This window comes from Mustelus asterias, chromosome 14, assembly GCF_964213995.1.
Source record: "Mustelus asterias chromosome 14, sMusAst1.hap1.1, whole genome shotgun sequence".
NCBI lineage: Eukaryota > Metazoa > Chordata > Chondrichthyes > Carcharhiniformes > Triakidae > Mustelus > Mustelus asterias.
The window spans coordinates 6040984-6061066 of NC_135814.1; the positions used below are offsets into that span (position 1 = coordinate 6040984).

At 49.2% G+C, this 20083-nt stretch overlaps 1 pseudogene; it reads left to right on the forward strand.

Moving 5' to 3' along the window:
• Nucleotides 1–1644: 1644 nt before the first annotated feature.
• LOC144504114 (large ribosomal subunit protein uL24-like) overlaps nt 1645–20083 on the forward strand; it is a 76478-nt pseudogene continuing 58039 nt past the window's right edge.

Below are 20083 nucleotides of genomic sequence, written 5' to 3' on the forward strand. Positions count from 1 at the left end.
GCAGTCCATTCCACACCCCAACCACTCTCTGCGTAAAGAACCTACCTCTGATATCCTTCCTATATCTCCCACCACGAACCCTATAGTTATGCCCCCTTGTAATAGCTCCATCCACCCGAGGAAACAGTCTTTGAACGTTCACTCTATCTATCCCCTTCATCATTTTATTCTAAAGCCTATATGCACATGTCCAGTAAGATGCCGGTTCTGAGGTGTTCAACTCCCGCTCCAGTGACTTGAGGACAAAATGAGGGCTGACAACACGCTTACTGCTGGGATGCACTTCCTCAGACGCAGTGTCAAACCAAAGCCCTGCCTGCTCTCGAGGTAGACATAAAACATCCCATAATACCAGTTCAAAGAACAGCAGAGGTATTATTTGATTTGATTTATTATTGTCACATGTACTGGGTTACAGTGAAAAGCATTGTTTCTTGCGCGCTGTACAGACACTGTTCCCCAGTCTGTTGGCCAATATTTATACCTCAGGCAACATCACTACAACTGAGAGCAAAAACGAGAAAACGACTGAAGATGCTGGAATTCTGATATGAAAACAGAAATTAATGGAAACACCAGCTGCAATTCTCCCAAAAGTCCTGAATTGGTGGGAGAACTGTTCTAAATCCCGACAGTTTTCTCAGTTCAGTTTCTCACCTGAATCTCCGCATTCTGTGCACTGCAGAGGTCCCAGTCGTGAATCTCATTAACAACCCAGGGGGCGGGGCCTATTCGCGCCAGAGTTTGACAGTTCTGGAACTCTGCACATGCACAGTGGCCCCAATCTGCCAGTCTGCCCGTTTGCTGGCTAGCTTGATTGCTGGCCAGCCCGGGACCCCCGCAGTACTGCCCCTCCAGCCCCCCCACGGCCCGATTGCGGCCCTCACAATTCCCGGGCCAGCCCTGACCCCCCTGTCCCGGAGCACCCCGATGTTCAGCACCCCGATGTTAAGCCCCCCACACCCAGCAGTGGCGATCCTCCCACCCAGACCCGGAAGCAGTTTCCCCGTCCCCCCCACCACTGACCCCCCTCCCCAGGGTCAGAACCCCCCCCCCCCCCCCCCCCCCGAGAGGCAGACCACCCCCCCCTCTAGTCCACCCCAATCGCTGCCCTCCTTCCAGCCCAGCCCAATCCTGTCTGCAGAGTGGCAGTGGGACCCCCCACTCTCACCGATTGCCCTTAGGCCCCACCCACAGTAGACCCTGCCCCCTTGACGCTGCCTGATGCCCGATGGGCAGTGCCAAGGTGCTCCCTCGGCATGGGCACTTTGTCCCTTGGGCAGTGCCAGGGGGCACAGGCTGGCACAGCCAGGGTGCCCATGCCCACTGCCTGATCCCTTGGGGGGGGCCCCAATTGCTCCCCCCTTCATTCCGGCGGGGTCTCCCGCTAGTTCCCTGAATGTGGGGAGCTCGTCTGAATCCCGCCGGAATGAAGTACTCCTGGCAGGGTGGGAGATTCGATCGGGACCTGGAAGGTCCCTTAATGAGCTAATAAACATATTTCAAATACATGCAAAAAAGATTTAAATTACCTACCTGCCTTCCTGCCAGTTCCCAGCGTGGTCTGACCAGCGACAGTTCGCCGGCTCTGGGAGATACCCATGCGTTCCCAGCGAATGCGCAAATCCCTGTTCAAGGCCGGAGATGCGCGTCTCCCACCGTGAGCTGACAGAAAAGCTGCGGGTCGCAATGGGAGAATCGCAGCCACCATTTCCGTTAATGGGAAGGCCGGGCAGCCTCTGTGAAGAGAGCAGCATTTCGTTAGAAATGGCGGAGCTGCTTAATGAATACTTTACCTCGGTATTCACGGTGGAAAGGGATCTGGGTGGTTGTACTGCTGGTTTGCGGTGGACAGAAAGGATCGAGCATGTGGACATAAAGAAAGAGGATGTGTTGGAACTATTGAATGGCATCAAGGTTGGTAAGTCGCCGGGACCGGATGGGATGTACCCCAGGTTACTGTGGGAGGCGAGGGAGGAGATTGCGGAGCCTTTGGCGATGATCTTTGCATCGTCGATGGAGACGGGAGAGGTTCCGGAGGATTGGAGGATTGCAGATGTGGTCCCTATATTCAAGAAAGGGAACAGGGACAGCCCGGGAAAATACCGACCGGTGAGTCTAACCTCAGTGGTTGGTAAGTTGATGGAGAGGATCCTGAGAGACAGGATTTATGATCATCTAGAGAAGTTTAGTATGATCAAAAGTAGTCAGCACGGCTTTGTCAAGGGCAGGTCGTGCCTTACGAGCCTGGTTGAGTTCTTTGAAAATGTGACCAAACACATTGACGAAGGAAGAGCGGTGGATGTGGTCTATATGGACTTCAGCAAGGCGTTCGATAAGGTCCCCCATGCAAGACTTCTTGAGAAAGTGAGAGGACATGGGATCCAAGGGGCTGTTGCCTTGTGGATCCAGAACTGGCTTGCCTGCAGAAGGCAGAGAGTGGCTGTGGAGGGGTCTTTCTCTGCATGGAGGTCAGTGACCAGTGGAGTGCCCCAGGGATCTGTTCTGGGACCCTTGCTGTTTGTCATTTTCATAAATGACCTGGATGTGGAAGTGGAGGGATGGGTTGGTAAGTTTGCTGACGACACCAAGGTAGGTGGTGTTGTGGATAGTTTGGAGGGATGTCAGAAGTTGAAGCGAGACATAGATAGAATGCAAGACTGGGCGGAGAAGTGGCAGATGGACTTCAACCCGGATAAGTGTGTAGTGATCCATTTTGGCAGATCCAATGGGATGAAGCAGCAGTATAATATGAAGGGTACCATTCTTAGCAGTGTAGAGGATCAGAAGGACCTTGGGGTCCGGGTCCATAGGACTCTTAAATCGGCCTCGCAGGTGGAGGATGCGGTCAAGAAGGCATACGGCGTACTAGCCTTCATTAATTGAGGGATTGAGTTTAGGAGTCGGGAGATAATGCTGCAGCTTTATAGGACCCTGGTTAGACCCCACTTGGAGTACTGCGCGCAGTTCTGGTCACCTCATTACAGGAAAGATGTTGAAGCCATTGAAAGGGTGCAGAGGAGATTTACAAGGATGTTGCCTGGATTGGGGGGCATGCCTTATGAGGATAGGTTGAGGGAGCTTGGTCTCTTCTCCCTGGAGAGACGAAGGATGAGAGGTGACCTGATAGAGGTTTACAAGATGTTGAGAGGTCTGGATAGGGTAGACTCTCAGAGGCTATTTCCAAGGGCTGAAATGGTTGCTACGAGAGGACACAGGTTTAAGGTGCTGGGGGGTAGGTACAGGGGAGATGTCAGGGGTAAGTTTTTCACTCAGAGGGTGGTGGGTGAGTGGAATCGGCTGACGTCGGTGGTGGTGGAGGCAAACTCGTTGGGGTCTTTTAAGAGACTTCTGGATGAGTACATGGGATTTAATGGGATTGAGGGCTATAGATAGGCCTAGAGGTGGGGATGTGATCGGCGCAACTTGTGGGCCGAAGGGCCTGTTTGTGCTGTGGCTTTCTATGTTCTATTTCAGATCACTGACCTTTCAAAAGAATTGGGAAAAGTTAGAAACGTAACAGGTTTTAAGGAAATGAAAGGGGGGAGGGTGGGAGGAAAAGGGGATAGTCTGTGTTAGGGCAGAGAACAGCAGAAATTAAAGAACAATAGGTTTGGCGGCGCAAGATCAAAGGCTAAAACCGATGAGCTTTGTATTATCACATTATCACAAAGGGAGGCGATGGCCTAGTGGTGTTATCGCTAGACTATTAATCCAGAAACTCAGCTAATGTTCTGGGGACCCAGGTTCGAATCCCGCCACGGCGGCTGGTGGAATTTGAATTCAATAAAAAATATCTGGAATTAAGAATCTACGGATGACCATGAAACCATGGTTGGAAAAACGTATCTGGTATCCTAATGTCCTGTAGGGAAGGAAATCTGCCGTCCTTACCCGGCCTGAGACACAGCAATGTGGTTGACTTGCAACTAGGGATGGGCTATAAACGCTGGCCGACAGCGACGCCCACGTCCCATGAATGAATACGAAAAAAATTGCCCCTTGTGGGAGCTTGCTGTGCACAATTTGACTGCTACGTTTCCTACATTACAATAGTGACTACACATCACTGTAGTACCTCACTGGCTGCCAAACACCTACATTCATGAAAGACGCCAGATCAATGCAAGTTCTTTCTTTACACAACTTGTAAAACTTGTGGTATTCTCCGCTGCTGTGTGTGCAGATTCTACACTAGCCCTGTGTGCTCGATTGTTCCCACCCAACTCTCTCATGATAGATAGTTCAAACGCTGCCTCCTAATATGAAAGCCGTAAACTTATCAGCCTCGTTGCAAGAGTTCCTGATAAGTTTATGGAAATAATAACCATTGAGAAGATGTTTGTTTCCAAATGATCAGGAATATAATCGCCTATCTTCTTCATTATAGTCTAATCTTCATTATACACCAGGCTCGGCAAGGGTAATGAGCCCAAGCAATTAAAAGCAAACAAGCTGATAAGAACTCTAAATTACAGCATAAGCTTCTATTGAACTGTCATTACTTGGCAATCTGGTGATACAGTAAGTTGTCAAAACAAGCTTTATAAACATGGTAACAGTGGGTCAAAAGTCCACTGGAGTGTGGGGGTATGTTTCAATGGGAAACATTACACTATTCATTTCAATTGAACCTGTTATCAGCTGCGGCAGAGGGTTTGATATAAACTGACTGCCCAGATTATCCCTCTCTCTTGTTTCCCTCACAGGGGTGGCAGACCTGCTTGGTTTCTGCGATCATTTTTCTGTTTTTCCATTGACTATTTACTTCTGTGTTGTGCTGAGCTATTTTGTGCATATTCATTCAGTTCAGAGATTGTTCTGGCTTCTCCTTTGATTGAAGAGGCTGTCGCTGGGGGGGGGGGGGTGGGGGGGGTGGGGGGCAAGGTTGGGATTTGTTTTTAAGGGGTGGAGTGGCTTTCACTTGTAGACCCCAGCCTCTTGGTTTCTCCATCACAGTCTGTTTTTGTCTTTCATACCCTACTATGGCTGTTGTTGGTGGCACGGTGGCACGGCGGTTAGCACTGCTGCCTCACAGCGCCAGGGACCCGGGTTCAATTCCAGCCCCCGGTCACTGTCTGAGCGGAGTCTGCACGTTCGCCCCGTGTCTGCGTGGGTTTCCTGCGGGTGCTCCGGTTTCCTCCCACAGTCCAAAGGTGTGCGGGTTAGGTTGATTGACCGCGCTAAATTGACCCTCGTGTCAGGGCATTGGCAGGGTGAATGTGTAAGGTTGTGGGAGTAGGGCCTGGGTGGGATTGTGGTCGGTGCACTCAATGGGCTGAATGGCCTCCTTCTGCCCTGTGGGGTCTATGATTCCTCTGAATTTTACTCTCTTGTATCTTTGGATGTTGTGTCAGCCATGGCATTCTGGCCTGAGTCAGAAGGTTATGCCATTCTAGGCACTTGAGCACAGAATCTAGGCTGGCTCAGAGACAGACTGAGGGAATACTGCATTGCCACAGGTGCTGCTTTTCAGAAGCAATGTTAAATGAAATGACCTTTTTGTCCCTCAGGTGGATATAAAATATCCCATGGCACTATTTAGAAGATCAGGGCATTCTTTCTGGTGCCCTGGTCAATATTTTATCCCTCAAGTAACATCACTAAAACAGATTGTTTGGTTATTATCACATTACTCTTTGTGGGGGCTTGCTGTGCACAAAAATAGCCATCATGTTTCCTCTAAACAAGTGGATGTGGCTGACAGTGATGATGACACTGATTGACTAAAGCAAGACATAGAGAGGCTGGTAGAATAGGCAGAGAAGTGAAATTTAACACAGGGAATTGCAAGGTGATGCACTTTGGCAGAATGGGTCAGCACAGTAAGAAGTTTAACAACACCAGGTTAAAGTCCAACAGGTTTATTTGGTAGCAAAAGCCACACAAGCTTTCAGAGCCTTAAGCTCCTTCTTCAGGTGAGTGGGAGTTCTGTTCACAAACAGGGCATATAAAGACACAGACTCAATTTACAGAATAATGGTTGGAATGCGAATACTTACAGCTAATCAAGACTTGAAACATTGGGTTTGAACACTGTAGGGTGGAGAAGACGCAAAAAGCTGGTATCAGTATCAAGACTTGATTAGCTGTAAGTATTCGCACAGCAAGTTCGATAGGCCGAATGGGGCCGTACGGTGGCATAGTGGTTAGCACTGCTGCCTCACAGCGCAAGGGAATCAGGTTCGATCCCCGGCTTGGGTGACTGTCTGTGTGGAGTTTGCACGTGGATTTCCTCCAAGTGGGTTTCCTCCGGGTGCTCCGGTTTCCTCCCACACTCCAAAAATGTGCGGGTTAGGTGGATTAGCCATGCTAAATTGCCCCTTGGAGTCAGGGGGACTATGTAGGGTAAAAGCGTGGCTTTATGGGGATAGGGCCTGTGTGGGATTGTGGTTGGTGCAGACCCGGTGGGCTGAATGGCCTCCTTTTGCACTGTAGGGATTCTATGATGCCTCCATGGTTCCTCAGCCCTCCTATTTTCCATTTTATTCATTCACTGGATGTAGCCATCGCTGGCTCGGCCACTATTTATTAATCATCCCTAATTGTCCTTGAAAAGGTAGTGGTGAGCTGCCTTCTTGAACCGTTGCAGTTTATGTGGTGTAGGTACACCCACAGTGCTATTAGGGAGGGAGTTCCAGGATTTTGGTTTCTTATGTTCTTACCCTTTGGTGGCCACTGCTTGTTTCGAAAGTTCCAGAAAGTTCCTGTGCCTTTCTGTATTGAGAAAAGGAGCATAATCCTGCATTAATAACAAAATAAACTCTGAAGTGATGGTTAAACCAATGGACTGGCCTCATAAATGGAGATTTTATGATTGGTGTTCTTTTGATGCTGGTGGTATAATACATTTATAAAAAGTAATTTAATAAATAAATGGCTCAAATTAACGGTTTACCACCGGTATTAAACTAATATTGATCGGAAAATCTAGGCCATCCTGACATAAAAAGTGAATTAATGATTGTGGCTGAGCTTGTTAATTGGGAGCAAATCTGCCTGTATCATCCTCATAAACTCAAGGGTCAAGCAGGTTGCAGGGCAGACTGTTATAAAGGCAGAAATCAGAGTCCCTTAATGGTCCAATTAGTAAATGCTCGAATCCCAGCTTTCATCCCAGTCTTTATTGAGTTAACGAGCCTGAGTTTGAACGCTAGTTGGATGTAGACAATGGCATCAAAAGCCCCAGTGGATAAAGAAAGACTTGTTATTCCAAAGCATCTTTCCTGATCTCAGAATGACCCGAAAGTCTCTATAACTAATAACGGTGGCACAGTGGTTAGCACTGCTGCTTCACAGTGCCAGGGACTTGGGTTCGATTCCCGGCATGGGCCACTGTCTGTGCAGATTCTGCACGTGTCTGCGTGGGTTTCATCCGGATGCTCCGGTTTCTTCCCACAGTCCAAAGATGTACGGGTTAGGTTGACTGGCCATGCTAAATTGATCCTTAGTGTCAGGGGGATTAGAAGGGTAAATATGTGGAGTTATGGGATTAGGGCCTGGGTGGGATTGTGGTCGGTGCACACTTGATGGGCTGAATGGCCTCCTTCTGCACAGTAGGGATTCTATGAAAATATGGGCCAGAATTTCACATTGCTCGGGTGGCCAGCAGGTGATCTACCTGGACGCACGTGAAATCGCGTGACAAAATGTCGGCCATGCGTCCCAACATTATCACGCACCCGTGTGACATTTTGACAGCTGGCACGCCATGCATCAGAGTCAGAAGCACATCCACCGACAATCGAGTTGGCACAATGACACAGTGGTTAGCACAGCTGCCTCACAGCGCCAGGGACCCGGGTTCAATTCCCGGCTTGGGTCACTGTCTGTGTGGAGTTTGCACGTTCTCCCCGTGTCTGCGTGGGTTTCCTCCGGGTGCTCCGGTTTCCTCCCACAGTCTGAAAGACGTGTAGGTCAGGTAGACTTGCCATGCTAAATTCTCTCTTACTGTCTAAGGATGTGTGGGTTCGGGGGATCAGTGGGGTAAATACATGGGGTTACAGGGATAGGGTCTGGGCAAGATGCTCTGTCAGAGTCGATGTAGACTCAATGGGCCGCATGGCCTCCTTCGGCACTGTAGGGATTCTATGATTCTCTGAATTGAACCCATAAAGGGGCCAATTGACCGCAATGTTACTTGGCCCATCTTTCTTTACGGTTGGTAAGCGCCCTGATTGGCCAGGAAGCCTTTAGCTTTTGCTGCAACCTGGATCCTGGGCGGGATGAAATGTCAGAGTTGGAATCAAAATGGTGTCTGGGGACTGAGGCTTCTATCTGAACGTGTCACTGAGGCAGCCTTTGCACCGATTTCCCATCGCAATTTTTAAAGGTCTGCCTCTCCCTGAGACAGCGCTGCATTGAACAAAGAACAACGAACAAAGAAAATTACAGCACAGGAACAGGCCCTTCGGCCCTCCAAGCCTGCTTGACCATGCTGCCCGACTTCACTAAAACCCCCTACCCTTCCAGGGACCATATCCCTCCATTCCTATCCTATTCATGCATTTGTCAAAACGCCGCTTAAAAATCATTGCCTGTCTCCCTAAGGGAATCCATTAGAAATGCCACTGGCATCCTCCCTTTCCTCGGGGTCTACCTTCTTTCCGCCCTCCTTGGCAGCGCTGAGCCTTTCCCAGTGTCCGCTAATTGGCCGGTCAGTCTAAAATTGCATTCTGGGACCACATGTGACTAAAGCCACATTTCACAGCCGCTGACCGGGTACGCGTGCTGGTAGGGGAGAAAATTCAGGCCACGGTCACTGCCTTAGTGCGGTCACATGACCAGACGAGAGAATGACCACCAATGAGACACATGGCCAGATCATCTCAATAAATGAGTTGGTCGTCACCTCGGTGCTGTTTGTTGGAGGTTGCTGTGTGTAAATTGGCCATTGTGTTTGGTACATTACCATAGAATCACAGAATCCCTACAGTGCACAAGGAGGCCATTTGGCCCATTGTATGTGCACCGACTCACCAAAAGAGCATCTTACACAGGTCCCCCCTCCCCTGCACCCTATTCGCATAACCATTTAGCATGGCCAATCCACCTAACGTGCATAGCCCAGGAGAAAGCCAGAGCACCCAGAGGAAACCCACGTAAACATGGGGAGAAGGTGCAGACTCCGCACAGACAGTGACTAAAGCCAGGAATCAAACCCGAGACCCTGGCGCTGTGAGACAGCAGAGCTAACCACTGTGTCACCGTAATTACACATCAGAAAAGTGTGGCTGTCAGGCGCATTGGGACATTGAGGTGTCAAAAGGAATGATAAAATTTCAAATCTTTCATTGTATTTCATTGATTGATCCCTGGAGATATTGATGGTGGATTTGATTTGATTTATTATTGTCACATGTATTAACATACAGTGAAAAGTATTATTTCTTGCACGCTTTATAGACAAAGCATACCATTCATGGAGAAGGAAAGGAGAGAGTGCAGAATGTAGTGTTACAGTCATAGCTAGGGTGTAGAGAAAGATCAGCTTAATGCAAGGTAAGTCCATTCAAAAGTCTGATGGCAGCAGGGAAGAAGCTGTTCTTGAGTCAGTTGGTACTTGACCTCAGACTTTTGTATCATTTTCCCTGCGGAAGAAGGTGGAAGAGAGAATGTCCAGGGTGTGTGGGGTCCTTAATTATGCTGGCTGCTTTTCCAAGGCAGCGGGAAGTGTAGACAGAGTCAATGGATGGGAGGCTGGTTTGCGTGATGGATTGGGCTACATTCACGACCGTTTGTAGTTTCTTGTGGTCTTGGGCAGAGCAGGAGCCATACCAAGCTGTGTGATACAACCAGAAAGAATACTTTCTGTGGTGCATCTGTAAAAGTTGGTGAGAGTCCGCCGGAGATTCTCTCGTTGAGAACAACATTCAGTCAACAATGATAAGGCAATCGCAAACAGAGCGAGCTGTCAGTTACATCTCCAGGGCTCCTGCTTTACGGGCACAGACCGCTGCTCGGAAATGAAAAGCGTGTGTCTCAGGCCACAGAGAACAAGAAGAGAGCAGATGGAAACTGATTTTTATCTGCTCTGTCAACAGGTGGATGATCTGTGATAATCTCGGTGGACTCTGCACAGGGCATTTTATGGAGCTGTCATTTTAAAGTTTATTACAGAACTAGCTGACCCAATCACTGTGTAAGTTAAGCGTTAAGGCAGCTCACTGGAAACAATCGTGGTGAGATTTTCAACTCATTGGTATCCGGGCATAGCGACTGATCACTTGTTATAGGAACTGCTTGATTGTCATTTCCGTCTGAACTCAGTTAGTAGTTCATTTATTCATTAGTGTCACAAGTAGGCTTACATTAACACTGCAATGAAGTTACTGTGAAACTCCCCTAGTCGCCACACTCCGGCGCCTGTTCGGGTACACTGAGGGAGAATTTAGCACGGCCACTGCTCCTAACCAGCATGTCTTTAGACTGTGGGAGGAAACCAGAGCACCCGGAGGAAACCCATGCAGACACGGGGAGAACGTGCAGACTCCACACAGACAGTGACCCAAGCCGGGAATCGAACCCGGCTCCCTGGCGCTATGAGACAGCAGTGCTAACCACTGTGCCTCTGTGCCGCTAGTTAAACATTAATTGTGTCTCTGTTGCCTCTGAATCAGAAGGTGGTGAGTTTAAATCCCACTCACGAGGGCTGATGAAACCTCGGCTGACACTCAAGTGCAGTACTGGAGGAGCTCCCTCCGAGGTGCCATCCTTTAGATTAAACTCATTACGGCTGCGGAAGGTGCTTTTGAATGTAGTCGATGTTGTAATGTAAGAAATGCAGCAGTTGATTTCTGCACAGCAAGATCCCATGATGTAATGTAAAAATGGCTACTTAATCTGATAGATTGAGTGATGCTGATTGAAGGATGAATGTTGACAAGTCCACTGGGGTGACCTCCTTCTCCTCTTTGAATTAGTGCCACGTGATCCTTTGGGAGGAACTTTTCCACGGGAATTGCAGCGGGCGGGATACGGATCATGCAAAGGTCCATTGATCTCGGGTGGGATTTTCCAGTCTTGAGGTGAGTGCAGCTGGAAAGTCCCACCCTTTGTGTCTACCTGGGAGGGCAGATGGGACCCTGGTTGCCAATGATTGGCCTTTCCAGAGCTCTGCGGGTTGATCGATAAGAGGAAGATAGGCAGCAAGAATACATGGCAAGTAGGGTGGCACATGGAGATTTAGCTCCCTCAGCCAACATGGCTAAAACCGGTGACCTGGTCGTTACCTGGTCTCTCACAGACACTTATAAAATTCTAACAGGACTAGACAGGGTAGATGCAGGAAGGATGTTTCCGATGGTAGGGAGTCCAGAACTAAGGGTCACAGTCTAAGGATTTGGGGTAGACCATTTAGGGCGGAGATGAGGAGACATTTCATAGAAATCATAGAAATCATAGAAACCCTACAGTGCAGGAAGAGGCCATTCGGCCCATCGAGTCTGCACTGACCACAATCCCACACAGGCCCTACCTCCATATCCCTACATATTTTACCCACTAATCCCTCTAACCTACACATCTCAGGACACTAAGGGGCAATTTTAGTATGTCCAATCAACCTAACCCGCACATCTTTCAGACTGTGGGAGGAAACCGGAGCACCCGGAGGAAACCCACGCAGACACGAGGAGAATGTGCAAACTCCACACAGACAGTGACCCAAGCCGGGAATCGAACCCAGGTCCCTGGAGCTGTGAAGCAGCAGTGCTAACCACTGTACTACCCAAAGAGTGGTGAGCCTGTGGAATTCATTACCACAGGAAGTAGTTGATGCCAAAACATTGAATATATTCAAGAGGCAGCTGGATATAGCAATTGGGGCGAATGGGATCAAAGGTTATGGAGAAAAAGCAGGATTAGGCTTTTGATTTGAACGATCAGCCATGATTGTGATGAATGGTGGAGCAGGCTCGAAGGGCCAAATGGCCTCCTCCTGCTCCTATCTTCCATGTTTCTATGTTACCTGATTGCTGTGTGTGGGAGTTCACTGTGAGCCAATGGGTTGCAGTGTTTCCTGTACCTTAGAAGTACCTCCATAGATGCAAAGTGATTTGGGAAGTCTTGAGGTTGAGCAAGGTGCTATATAAATGCAAATCTTTCTTTCTTTGTCCCTTCACCTTATTTTCATGTTCAGTGAGCGCTTGTGAAAAGCTGTGATGGAGTAAGAGTTGGTGCTAGGACAGCAGTAAGAGGAACAAGACTATAAACTGGAGTATTGGGAATCGCTAAATTAGCCTGTAACAATTACACAGTGTTTGTTTTTGAATAAAACGCTCTGCTGATGCTCCCTTCATATCCTTTTCACTGTGTGCTTTTCTTTTTTATTAGTTTCGCATGTTCACTCGCTGCTGCATGACGTAAATAAACAGTTTAAAAAGAGCAAATAATGGCCTAGGGCAACTCACCTGGTAACTAGCTGAGCTAGAACTGGCCTGAAGTTGCCAAATTCGATCTCCCTGTGGGTGTTACAGCCGGATGATTGGTCCCAACTGATGCTGCAATTGATTCCCAGCGGACTGTGGGTTCCGATGGGCCAGGCTGTCTGTCCGCACCGTGCTCTGGTAAACCCTGCTGGATGAGGAGGAAAAATTGGGATTGCGATGCCCTGCATAGTCGAATTGACTGCCAATGGAAATCAGCTGCTGACAGAGTTGGGAGAACAGCCCAAAGCCCACCAAGTTGCAATTTTATTTAAATTGTGTGCTGGATGACAAGTTTTAAAACCCGCTGAGAATCGGGCAGGATTAAGGAGATGTATTAAAGAGGAGGAATCCTCTCCTTCATCGCTGCGCCCAAAAGCAGATCCGACTCATAGTGTCAGGCGCTGCACCAGGGGAAGGAGGCAGGTCCTGAATCTATCCCAACCTGAACAAGAATTGAAACCCCAATCTGATTTACTATGGCCATCCGGTCAACTGAGACAGGTACAGCACAGAGTTAGATACAGAATAAAGCGCCCTCTACACTGTCCCCATCAAACACTCCCAGGACAGGTACAGCACAGAGTTAGATACAGAATAAAGCGCCCTCTACACTGTCCCCATCAAACACTCCCAAGCCAGGTACAGCACGGGGTTAGATACAGAGTAAAGCTTCCTCTGCACTGTCCCCATCAAACACTCCCAGGGCAGGTAAAGCACGGGGTTAGATACAGAGTAAAATTCCCTCCACACTGTCCCCATCAATCTGCAACTTGATTTCTGTGTCTGTGCACTGTTTGAGAGCAGATATCCACTCCATCTGACGAAGGAGCAGTGCTCCGAAAGCTTATGGTATTTGCTACCAAATAAACCTGTTGGACTTTAACCTGGTGTTGTGAGACTTCTTACTGTGCCCATCAAACACTCCCAGGACAGGTACAGCATGGGGTTAGATACAGAATAACTCTCCCTCTACACTGTCCCCATCAAACACTCCCAGGACAGGTACAGCATGGGGTTAGATACAGAATAACTCTCCCTCTACACTGTCCCCATCAAACACTCCCAGGACAGGTACAGCATGGGGTTAGGTACAGAGTAACTCTCCCTGTACACTGTCCCCATCAAACATTGTTTAAAAATAGCTGCAGGGAAAAGCCTGGGAACTACAGGTTGGTGAGCCTCACATCTGTGGTGGGTAAGTTGTTGGAAGGTATTTTGAGAGACAGGATCTACAGGCATTTAGAGACGCAAGGACTGATTAGGGACAGTCAGCATGGCTTTGTGAGTGGAAAATCATGTCTCACAAATTTGATTGAGTTTTTTGAAGGGGTAACCAAGGAGATAGATGAGGGCAGTGCAATTGATGTTGTCTACATGGACTTTAGCAAGGCCTTTGACAAGGTACCGCATGGTAGGTTGTTGCATAAGGTTGAATCTCACGGGATCCAGGGTGAGGTAGCTAAATGGATACAAAATTGGCTTCTTGACTGAAGCCAGAGGGTGGTTGTAGAGTGTTGTTTTTCAAACTGGAGGCCTGTGACCAGCGGTGTGTCTCAGGGATCAGTGCTGGGTCCACTGTTATTTGTCATTTATATCAATGATTTGGATGAGAATATAGGAGACGTGGGTTAGTAAGTTTGCAGATGACACCAAGATTGGTGGCATAGTGGACAGTGAAGAAGGTTATCTCCAATTGCAACGGGATCTTGATCAATTGGGCCAGTGGGCTGACGAATGGCAGATGGAGTTTCATTTAGATAAATACAAGGTGATGCATTTAGGTAGATTGAACCAGGGCAGACTTACTCAGTTAATGCTAGGGCGTTGGGGAGAGTTACAGAACAAAGCGATCTAGGGGTACAGGTTCATAGCTCCTTGAAAATGGAGTAACAGGTGGGCAGAGTGGTGAAGAAGGCATTCAGCATGCTTGGTTTCATTGGTCAAAACATTGAATACAGGAGTTGGGGCATCTTGTTGAAGTTGTACAAGACATTGGTAAGGCCACACTTGGAATACTGTGTACTGTTCTGGTCACCCTATTATAGAAAGGATATTATTAAACTAGAAAGAGTGAAGAAAAGATTTACTAGGATGCTACCAGGACTTGATGGATTGAGTTATAAGGAGAGGCTGGATAGACTGGGACATTTTTCTTTGGAGCGTAGAAGGCTGACTGATGATCTTATAGAGGTCTATAAAATAATGAGGGGCATAGATCAGCTAGATAGTCAATATCTTTTCCCAAAGGTAGGGGAGTCTAAAACTAGAGGGCATAGGTTTAAGGTGAGAGGGGAGGGATACAAAAGTGTCCAGAGGGGCAATTGTTTCACACAGAGGGTGACGAGTGTCTGGAACAAGCTGCCAGAGGTAGTTGTAGAGGCAGGTACAATTTTGTCTTTTAAAAAGCATTTAGACAGTTACATGGGTACGATGGGATATGGGCCAAATGCGGGCAATTAGCACTAGCTTAGGGTTTTTTTTAAAAAAGGGGGGATGGACAAGTTGGGCCAAAAGGTCTTTTTCCATGCTGTAAATCCCTATGACTCTGTGACTCCCAGGACAGGTACAGCACGGGGTTAGATACAGAGTAAAGCTCCCTCTACATTGTCCCCATCAAACACTCCCAGGACAGGTGCAGCACGGGGTTAGATACAGAGTAAAGCACCCTCTACACTGTCCCCATCAAACACTCCCAGGACAGGTGCAGCACGGGGTTAAATACAGAGTAAAGCACCCTCTACACTGTCCCCATCAAACACTCCCAGGACAGGTACAGCACGGGGTTAGATACAGAGTAAAGCTCCCTCGACACTGTCCCCATCAAACACTCCCAGGACAGGTACAGCACGGGGTTAGATACAGAGTAAAGCTCCCTCTACACTGTCCCCCATCAAACACTCCCAGGACAGGTACAGCACGGGGTTAGATACAGAGTAAAGCTCCCTCTACACTGTCCCCATCAAACACTCCCAGGACAGGTACAGCACGGGGTTAGATACAGAGTAAAGTTCCCTCTACACTGTCCCCCATCAAACACTCCCAGGACAAGTACAGCACGGGGTTAGATACAGAGTAAAGCTCTCTCTACACTGTCCCCGTCAAACACTCCCAGGACAGGTACAGCACGGGGTTAGATACAGAGTAAAGCTCCCTCTACACTGTCCCCATCAAACACTCCCAGGACAGGTACAGCAGGGGGTTAGATACAGAGAAGTAGCCATTCGGCCCCTCGAGCCTTCTCCACCATTCAATAAAATAATGGCTGGAATTCTCCAGTTTTGTTAGCCCCATCACTGCTGCCAGCAAGAATGGAGAATTTGGTGTTTATCAAATCTCTATTCAGAGCAGCGGGACTGGAAAATCCCAGGCATGGGAAGGTCAGAGAATTTTGGCCCATGGCTGATCTGATTGTAACCTCAATTCCACCTACTCCAATAACCTTTCACCCTCTTGTTCAACAAGAATCTGGGGGCAATTCTCCCAGCCTGCCTTGCTGCTCTAGCAGCACAACAGGCTGGGAGACATCAGCGGAAGCGGCTTTGTGGGCTTCTCACTGGGCACCCTCGGCCTCTGCGCATTTCCAGGGCCACGATTTGTAGCGTTGTCAGCTCCACACCGGGAATTGGCATGGAGTTGATTTCAATATTTAAATCAGTATTTCCATCTGATCAGCGGGCCCGTGACTGAAGCCTCCAGGCCCACTAGCATCTCCCCCCACCCCACCAAGAGTGGTTCACTCCAGCAGGGTTTACAACAACTCCCCACGCATGGGGAACAGGTGGCTACCCCCGCTGGAGTGAAGAGAGGCCATAGGGCCTCCCCCCCCCACCAGGAAGCGGGGTTAAGGGGGGTGCCCCCCATGCAGTGCCAGCCTGGCCCCCTGGCACTGCCCAAGGAGCAAACTGGCACTGCCCACCCGACATTGGGCAGTGCCAAGGGGATGGGGCCTATTGGAGGCAGGGCCGATTGGGGTCGGGGTCTGTAGGGGGAATCGATGGGGGTCGGGGGTGCCGCTGCCACTCTGCCAGAGGATCGGCAGGGAGGACAGTGATCGGGGCTGGCCATCAGGGTGGGGGTGGGGGATGGGGGGGTGGGGGGTGCTTGGGGGGAGATCAGGACTGTCCGGGGCCTGCAGGGTTGTGAATGGTCGGGGAGATTGGGTCTGGCCGGGGATGGCGGGGGGAGACATCAGGGCTGGCCCAAAGTGGTCCAGGAGGCCAGTGATCAGGGTGTGGGGTGGTCAGAAGGCAGGCAATGCGGGGTCATGGGGCTGGCCAGTGATCGAGAGGCCGGCAATGCAGGGCTACTGTGCATGGACTGATCTTGGTGCTGCCAGATCGGCGCATGCGCAGTGGTGCTCTTAGCACAATGCTGCCGACTTCTTGGGTGGAAATAGGCCCCACCAGACTGAATCTTGCTAGTGCACTCTGCAGTGCTCAGAGTGTGGGAGATTCATTCTGAAAATCCCACTAAAAAACCAATGGGAGTTACTCCAGTTTTTACACGAATTTGGGACATAGAATTTTTTTGGGAGAATCCTGGCCTCTATCTCACTCTGTCGTAAAAATATTCCAAGACTCTGCTTCCACTGCCTTTTGAGGAAGAGACTCACTCCCCTCTGAGAGAAATTATTTCTCCTCTGCTCTGTCTGAAATGAGCGACCCTTTATTTTTAAACAGTGACCCCTGGTTCTAGATTCTCCCACAAGAGGAAACATCCTCTTCACATCCATCCTGTCGATAGCCCTCAGGATAGAATCTTACAGTGCAGAAGGAGGCCATTTGGCCCATTGGGTCTGCACTGTCCACAATCCCACCCAGGCCCTATCACCACAACCCCATGTATTTATCCTAACTAGTCCCCCTGACACTAAGGGGCAATTTAGCATGGCCAGTACACCTAACCTGCACGTCGTTTGGACTGTGGGAGGAAACTGGAGCACCCGGAGGAAACCCACGCAGACACGGGGAGAACGAGCAGACTCTGCACAGACAGTGACCCAAGCCGGGAATTGAACCTGGTGCTGTGAGGCAGCAGTGCTAACCATTGTGCCACCGTGCCGTCCATCATTTTGACTGTAGTGCATTGATGTAACACCTTTAACATAGTAAAATGTCCCAAACTGCCCCATAGGGGCATTATCAAACACAATCCGCCACTGATCCATTTAAGAAGGTGCAGGGAGAGATGACCAAATGTCTCGTCAAAGAAGATAGATTTTAAGGACTGTCTTGAAGAAGGCAAGAGAATGCGGTATAGAGAGGTGGAGAGGTTTAGGGAGGGAATTCCGGAGATTAGGACATAGGCAGCTGAAGGTACAGCTGTCAATGATGGGATGATTAAAATGGGGGCTGAACAAGAAGCCAAAATTGAAGGAGAACAGAGATCTTTGGGAATTGTGGGGCTGGAGGAGATTAACGAGGTAGGGAGGGGTGAGGAAATGGAGGGATTGGAAATAAAGGGTGAAAATTTTACAATTGAGGCATTGCCGGATAGGGAGCCAATATAAGTCAGTGAGTAGAGGGGTGTGGTGTGAACAGGATGAGGGCACGTTAGGACATAGTTGAATGAGCTCAAGTTTATGGTGGTGCAAGTGGGGAGGCTCCCGGGGGTGGGGGGGGGGGGGGGGGGGGGAGGGGGGGGGTGGTGCGATGAGGGGTCAGGGTAAACACTGGAAGAGAGGAGGAGCAATATAAGTTTTAATAATGAGGCTGACTGGAGAACATTGAGGAATTACAATGTGGCACTGCCCTACTTTGCTTCTTGGCTTTTCGCCAACATTTGTTGGATGTGTAGTGATCCTTCACTTTGCCAGATCAGGTCAGAGAGTGAGAACAACATTAACCTTCAAATGGCCACCTTCTTATCATCTTTAAAAGAGAAAAAAAGTAACCTTTTCTGATGAACAACTCTTCAGACAAGGATATCAGATTACACTTGCTTAACACATATCCCTGGAAATTCATGTTGATTTAAGAACAGGCCCATCGTTACCTGGATTATTGTAAAGAGCAAGAGAGTGTGAGTGTTTGTGTGAGAGAGAGAGAGTGTGTGTGAGAGAGAGAGGGGAGAGTGTGTGTGTAAGAGAGAGGGGAGAGTGTGTGAGAGAGGGAGAGAGAGGAGAGAGTGTCCGAGAGAGGTGGGAGTTTGTGTGTGTGTGTAAGAGAGAGGGGAGAGTGTGTGAGAGAGGGAGAGAGAGCAGAGAGTGTGTGTGGGAGAGGGAGAGAGAGGAGAGAGTGTGTGCAAGAGAGGGAGAGAGAGGAGAGCGTGTGTGTGAGAGAGGGAGAGAGAGGGGAGAGTGTGTGTGGGAGAGGGAGAGAGAGGGGAGAGTGTGTGTGAGAGATGGGAGTGTGAGTGTTTGTGAGAGAGAGAGAGAGAGAGGAGAGTGTGTGTGTGAGAGAGAGGAGAGAGAGAGTGTGTGTCTGTGAGAGAGAGAGAGGTGGGAGTGTATGCCTGTGTGTGAGAGAAGAGAGAATGTGTGTGTGAGAGAGAGAGGAGAGAGTGTGTGTGAGAGAGGGAGGAGAAGTGACCGTGCGTTTTGAGAGAGGGGGAGCCTGTATGTGTATGTGTGAGTGAGTGAGTGAGTGAGTGGGTGAGTGAGGTGTGAGTGAATGAGTGAGTGTGTGTATGAGGGCGTGACTGACTGTGAGTGAGTGTGTGTATGAGGGGGTGAGCGAGTGAGTGACTGTGTGAGTGAGTGTGAGCGTGTGTGTGAGTGAGTGTGTGTGTGTGAGTGAGTGTGTGTGTGTATGAGTGCGTGAGTGTGTGTATGTGAGAGAGGTGTGTGAGTGAGTGAGTGTATGTATGAGTGACTGACTGTGCGAGTGAGTGTGAGTGAGTGTGTGTATGAGTGAGGTGTGTGAGTGAGTGAGTGAATGAGTGTGTATATGAGTGAGTGAGGAGTGAGTGTGTGTGTATGTGTATGAGTGCGTGATTGACTGTGAGTGAGTGTGTGTATGAGTGAGTGAGCGAGTGAGTGACTGTGTGAGTGACTGTGTGAGTGAGTGTGTGAGTGAGTGAGTGAGTGTGTGTGTGAGTGTATGAGTGAGTGAGCGAGTGAGTGACTGTGTGAGTGAGTGTGTGAGTGAGTGAGTGAGTGTGTGTGAGTGATTGACAGTGTGAGTGAGTGACTGTGTGAGTGAGTGTATGAGTGAGTGAGCGAGTGAGTGACTGTGTGAGTGAGTGTGTGAGTGAGTGAGTAGTGTGTGTGAGTGAGTGACTGTGTGAGTGAGTGACTGTGTGAGTGAGTGTGAGTGAGTGAGTGAGTGTGTGTGTGAGTGAGTGTGTGTGAGTGAGTGACTGTGTGAGAGTGAGTGAGTGTGAGTGAGTGAGTGAGTGAGTGTGTGTGAGTGAGTGTGTGTGAGTGGGTGTGAGTGAATGAGTGTGTGAGTGACTGTGTGAGTGAGTGTGTGTCAGTGAGTGACTGTGTGAGTGAGTGTGAGTGTGTGAGTGAGTGAGTGTGTGTGAGTGAGTGACTGTGTGAATGTGAGTGAGTGAGTGACTGTGTGAGTGTGAGTGAGTGTGTGAGTGAGTGTGTGAGTGAGTGAGTGTGTGAGTGAGTGACTGTGTGAGTGAGTGAGTGTGAGTGTGTGTGTGAGTGAGTGTGTGTGAGTGAGTGACTGTGAATGTGAGTGAGTGAGTGATTGTGTGAGTGT